Genomic DNA, 5567 nt, shown 5'->3' with positions numbered 1-5567 from the left:
ATCATTGTCTGTCACCCATCTGCAACATGGTATTGTACGGATAAGGAAAAAGTAGTTCCCTTTCCCCCAGAAGGTTGAGGCTCAGGTACAGGGTAATTCTCCTGTGCACACAGTCATTATTTAGGCCGACTCAGTGACTTCAACAGGCTTAACCATGTGATCAGGTTTGTTGCCAGCTGCGTAATGCTCCCACATCTGTAGATAGAGCCGCTCTAGGTCCATTGTGTATTGTCTGGTGTTGAACAGAGGGCTAGATGTTCTCTGCTTCCAGACTTTGCCACGAATTTTCTTCAGGTATTCTAGATCAGTTCCCAGTTTCACAGCTATGTCTTCATATTCTTGACTATTTTTAGCAATAAGCTCAAGACAGCCTAAACAAGTGAGCTGGGAAGCTGCAACTCGGGAAGCAAGAGTCTCTCCTGGCATAGTCACCATGGGTGTCCCTGACCAAAGGACATCCATCCCTGTGGTGTGTCCATTACAGAGTGGAGTGTCCAAGCAGACATCAGCCAGCTGGCCTCGCCGAACATGTTCCTCTTTAGGAGCAACAGGTGAAAAAATGATACGGTTCTGGGGAAGGCCCATATTTTGTGCGTACTGTTGAATATTAGGTTCTCCTACTGCTGGAAAACGCAACAGCCACAGTACACTATTGGGAACACGCTTCAGAATGTTTGCCCACATCTGCAAAGTAGATGGGTCAATTTTATATAACTGATTGAAGTTACAGTACACAATGGCATCTTCCGGTAACCCGTACTGAGAACGTGTGGTTACAATAATGGTACGGGGAACCTCCTCTCCAGTGGCAGCCTTAATGTTGATCTGGGTAGTTGCCAGTCCATTGCTAAGACTGAATCCATTAATTGTTATCTGAATTTGTCCTCTGTTAATCATTTCAATAACTGCCTCTGCAATAGTATTCATAGGAATGACAGGCATATTAAGAGCTGTATTACTGCTGTCTGCGGTGTCTCCTCCCTCAGGACATTTCATCTTGACAATTTGCACATCTGAGAGACTATCAAGAAATGCTTTGAGGTCGATGCCATTCAGCACAATCCGATTGTCATAAATGTGCCCATTGGACTTAAAATCTTCTTCAGGTGAGGAAACATATTAGCATGATCACCAATAAAGAAAGTATGGGGCATATAAGCCAGTTTCTCAGAATACTGCTCAGCAACTTCAGCAGGTGAAGTTTCCTGATCAGTGATGATATAATCCATGAAAAGCACGCCACTGGTCCCAGGGTAGCCCAGCCACATTGCCTGAATAGGAGCTGGCCTGAGAGCAAAGAGTTCATTTCGAGCACCCCTGGTATAACCATTCATATTTACAAGGATGTGTATACCATCTTGATGGATGCGATCAGCTGCTTTCCCATTGCATGGAATCTGAGAAAGATCAATGAAATGATGGGCTTCTGCCATCACCTTCGCTCGGAAGTTTGTGCCGTCATCTGGGCTCAGGGCATAACAGAAGACCTCAAATTTATCAGGATTGTGCGTGCCTGGAATAGACTGCATAAGATGAGAAGTAGGATGATTCCCAAAGTCAGAACTCACGTATCCTACACGCAGTCGACCATCACTGAGCTTCAAGTCTTTTGGATGTTCGTACGGTGGTTTATGAAGGACACTGATCTCATCCAAGCAGAGGTTCCCATGGCTCTCAGCAATAGCCTTCCTGAAGCCATGAGAAAGAGGATAGAGCATACTATGATGAGGCTGCACAGAAGGCAACCTATTCTTCTCCAGCTGGTCAGCCACAATGCTGACCAACTTCTTCATTCGCTCATCATAGTCTGTCCAATCACAGACAATCTGCAGGCAATGAGCCAAATCACAATAAGCGTCAGGAAAGTCAGGTTCAAGCTTCAGAGCAGTGCGATAAGAAGCAATTGCTTCTGGAATATTCCCTGAATACTTGTGAATGGAAGCCAGATTGCTGTGGGCATCCGCAAGTGCAGGGTTAATCTGAATGGCACGAGTATAACACTGCAAGGCTCCCTGAACATCCTGCATCTCCTTTAGAGTGTTTCCCATGTTACAGTAGGCATCAGCAAAGGTAGGACTGATTCGAACAGCCTCCTTATAATGCATCAGAGCTTCCTGCAGTTTCCCCTGCTGCTGCAATACACTTGCTAAATTTGAATGGGCAACAGCAAACTCTGGGAAGACTTCTAATGCTTTACGATACAAGCGAACTGCCTCTTCAATGTTTCCCTGGTCTCCTTTGATATTGGCCAGGTTATTCAGAGAGTCTGCATGGGTGGGGCACAGCCGCAGAGCTGTATTATAACAATCTTCTGCTTCGGCAACACGGCCCTTCTCTTCCAGAGCGTTGGCTAGGTTGCAGTAAGCATCAGGGAAATGTGGTTGCAATTCAATAGCTCGCCTGTAGGTGTCTATTGCCAGATCCATCAGGCCTTGCTCATAGTATACACAAGCCAGGTTGGCACGTACCACTGCATGATTTGGGCTCAAGCTTAGGGCACAAAGGTAAGCTGCCACAGCTCTGTCAAAAATCCGTGCCTCTTTCAAGACATTTCCTAAATTGATATAAGCATCCAGAAAATTGGGGTCAAGGGTGACAGCCTTTTCAAAGTGATGAATTGCAAGCCAAATCTCCCCTTGTGCATTGAAAACACAGCCAAGATTACTCCAAGCTACTGCAAAGTTCGGTTGCGTCTCCATTGCTTTCAAATAACATGCCTTGGCTCCTTCCAAGCGACCCAGGGCTTTGAGCAGGTTCCCCAGGTCACTGCGAACACAGTACAAATCAGGATTGCACTGAAGAGCAGAGACGTAAGCTTGTACTGCCCCTTGCATGTCGCCTGCTGCTACCAAAGCGGCTGCCAGGTTAACATAACCATCGATGAAATCTGGTTTGAGATGCAATGCATGCCGGTAATGCTCCATTGCTTCCTGCAACTGCCCTCTTTCCTTGTACACATTCCCCAAATTCGAATAGGCTTCTGCCAGAAGAGGGCTCTGTTTAATTGCCAGAGTACTAAAGTGGGCAGATCTGTCCAGCCTTCGACACTGGAAGTGTAGAGATGAAAGTAATAAAAGTACTCCAGTATTGTCTGGCTCTTGTCTCCACAGCTGCATGCAGTGTCTCTCAGCTGCCTCAAAATCTCCTGCCTGATATTCTCGATGTGCCAACTCAGCTAACCCTTGGAAGGAAAGCATACGTTTCGTTGGTTCTGTGCTGTCGGCCACGTTGCCCACAGAAGACGCCATCTGGAGCTTCTGGAGAGAGCGAGAAAAGGGGGTAATTGAGTCCCGCTGCCGCCACTACTGGCAAGAATGTTTCTAGAGGTAGCAAATACGAGGGCAGCAGCCGTACCACTGCTTTGGCAGGCTTAAGCGGCGGCAACAGTTACAGGCACCGAACCTTAGGAACTCTGGTTGGCCATCTACCTCTCACGCTCTTGAAATCTTAATTCTTAACCCTGCCCTCTTCCACCATTTTTCTCCTAATCAGGGAATAAAAATTACCTATACACTTGCCTTAGAAGAAATCAAAAGTCAGTAGTCCAAACACTTTTAAAATTTTTGTTTTCTGTCCAGTTGGAAAGGAAATACATGATTGACTTTACTTCATCATTCATATAGTCAATGTGGAAAACATTAGGGCCGTGTATTTCAATACAGTAAGATCAGAAAATTTTAAATTGGCCTTCCCAAACCACTCATAAGTAACCAACGCTGTATATAATGCTAAAATCTTAGAGACTGAGTTTGATATTTTAAAAGTTCTGAAGGGATTAGCTAATTTCTCCTCATCATATTTCTCATGCCTCAAACCTGAGTATTACTTTTTTAAAAATAAATCTATTTATCTTTATTTATTTTTATTTTGGCTGCGTTGGGTCTTCAATGCTGCGTGCAGACTTTCTCTAGTTGCGGCGAGCGGGGGCTACTCTTTGTTGCGGTGCCCGGGCTTCTCATCACAGCAGCTTCTATTGTTGTTCCACAACTCTATGGGTTCCTTTTTAGGTCCTATGAAGAACCCTAGGAATTAGTTCATGGAATTATAAGTTTTTGCAAAATTGTCAAAAGTGAGATATTTTAACTTCCATCAGGTAAGACCAGCGTCTCTTTCTTTGCCAATTTTCCTTCTATCATATTCCGCTATGTTGGATCATATTGGAACGGCCACAGGCTTTTTTGAAATCTGGCTAAGGAGATTTTCTTTTTTCTGTGGTACGCGGGCCTCTCACTGTTGTGGCCTCTCCCGTTGTGGAGCACAGGCTCTGGACGCACAGGCTCAGCGGCCATGGCTCACGGGCCTAGCCGCTCCGCGGCATGTGGGATCTTCCCGGACCGGGACACGAACCCGTGTCCCCTGCGTCGGCAGGTGGACTCTCAACCGCTGCGCCACCAGGGAAGCCCTAAGGAGATGTTTTAAGTGAGGCTATTATGTGATTTTCAGACACCGCCGTATGTAATTGACTATATACTATCCCATTACAGGAATAACTTCCAGTACTCATACTGACTACTCTACTGACTTAACCTAGCACAAGACACAGAAGCATAAGGACAAAAACCACCTTACAATATAGCCATGTCTTGCACTTCACAGCTCTCAAAGCATGTGCGTTTGAAGAAGAAAAAAACAACTGAAAAGTACAAAACCAGAAGCTATTCTGTGGAAAATTATTTCAATCATCAGGCATGTGAAAGATAAGTCAAAGATTCAGTTCTCATCAATGCTTAGTCAAAACGGAAATTTTCTTCTGTCAGGAATATACTCCAGGGGCTTCCCCGATGGCGCAGTGGTTAAGAAGCCACCTGCCAATGCAGGGGACAAGGGTTCGAGCCCTGGTCCGGGAAGATCCCACATGCCACGGAGCAACTAAGCCGGTGTGCCACAACTACGGAACCTGCGCTCTAGAGCCCGTGAGCCACGACTATTGAGCCTGCGAGCCACAACTACTGAAGCCTCCGTGCCTAGCGCCCGTGCTCTGCAACAAGAGAAGCCACCGCAGTGAGAAGCCTGTGCACCGCAACGAAGAGTGGCCCCCAGTCCCTGCAAGTAGAGAAAGCCTGCGCACAGCAACGAAGACCCAACACAGCCAAAAATAAATAAATAAATAAGTAAATAAATAAATGAATATACTCCATCAACAATGTGTGTAATGGAATGGTGTGAGTATTTTATCAGAATCCCTGTAATGCACAGACCTATAGCAGTACTGAAATCAGTAATGCATTTATAATAGTAAATACTTATGAGGAAGTAATCCATAGAGGTTTTCTCAAAGTTAACAATGAAAATTAATGTGACATTATCAATAATAAATTGTGAAGCTGAAATAAACTTTTCTAAACTATTAATAACTAGAAGCAAATTCTAATCAACCATGTTACAAGAAATCTATGTCTAAAAACTGCAAAGTTTACTTCTTAAAATTTTATTTCGAAAATACATAAACTGTCGTATGAGGAGGCAGTTAAAGAATATATAGCTAAAAGAGTGGGGGAAAAGTTTTATAGAGACACATCTGGCAGTAGTTAATTTTTAAATGTCATTTTTCTAGATTTTGTGACACC

The 5567-nt window shown here is 44.6% G+C and overlaps 1 pseudogene; it reads right to left on the bottom strand.

The window, feature by feature from the left end:
* On the bottom strand, positions 1–3264 carry LOC114906294 (annotated as a pseudogene).
* Between the last annotated feature and the right edge of the window lie 2303 nt (positions 3265–5567).

The sequence above is a fragment of the Monodon monoceros genome, unplaced genomic scaffold (assembly GCF_005190385.1).
Source record: "Monodon monoceros isolate NGI ecotype Baffin Bay Population unplaced genomic scaffold, NGI_Narwhal_1 Contig353_ctg1, whole genome shotgun sequence".
Lineage (NCBI taxonomy): Eukaryota > Metazoa > Chordata > Mammalia > Artiodactyla > Monodontidae > Monodon > Monodon monoceros.
The sequence above is the reverse complement of the archived record's forward strand: the minus strand, read 5'-3'. Positions and strand labels throughout refer to the sequence as shown.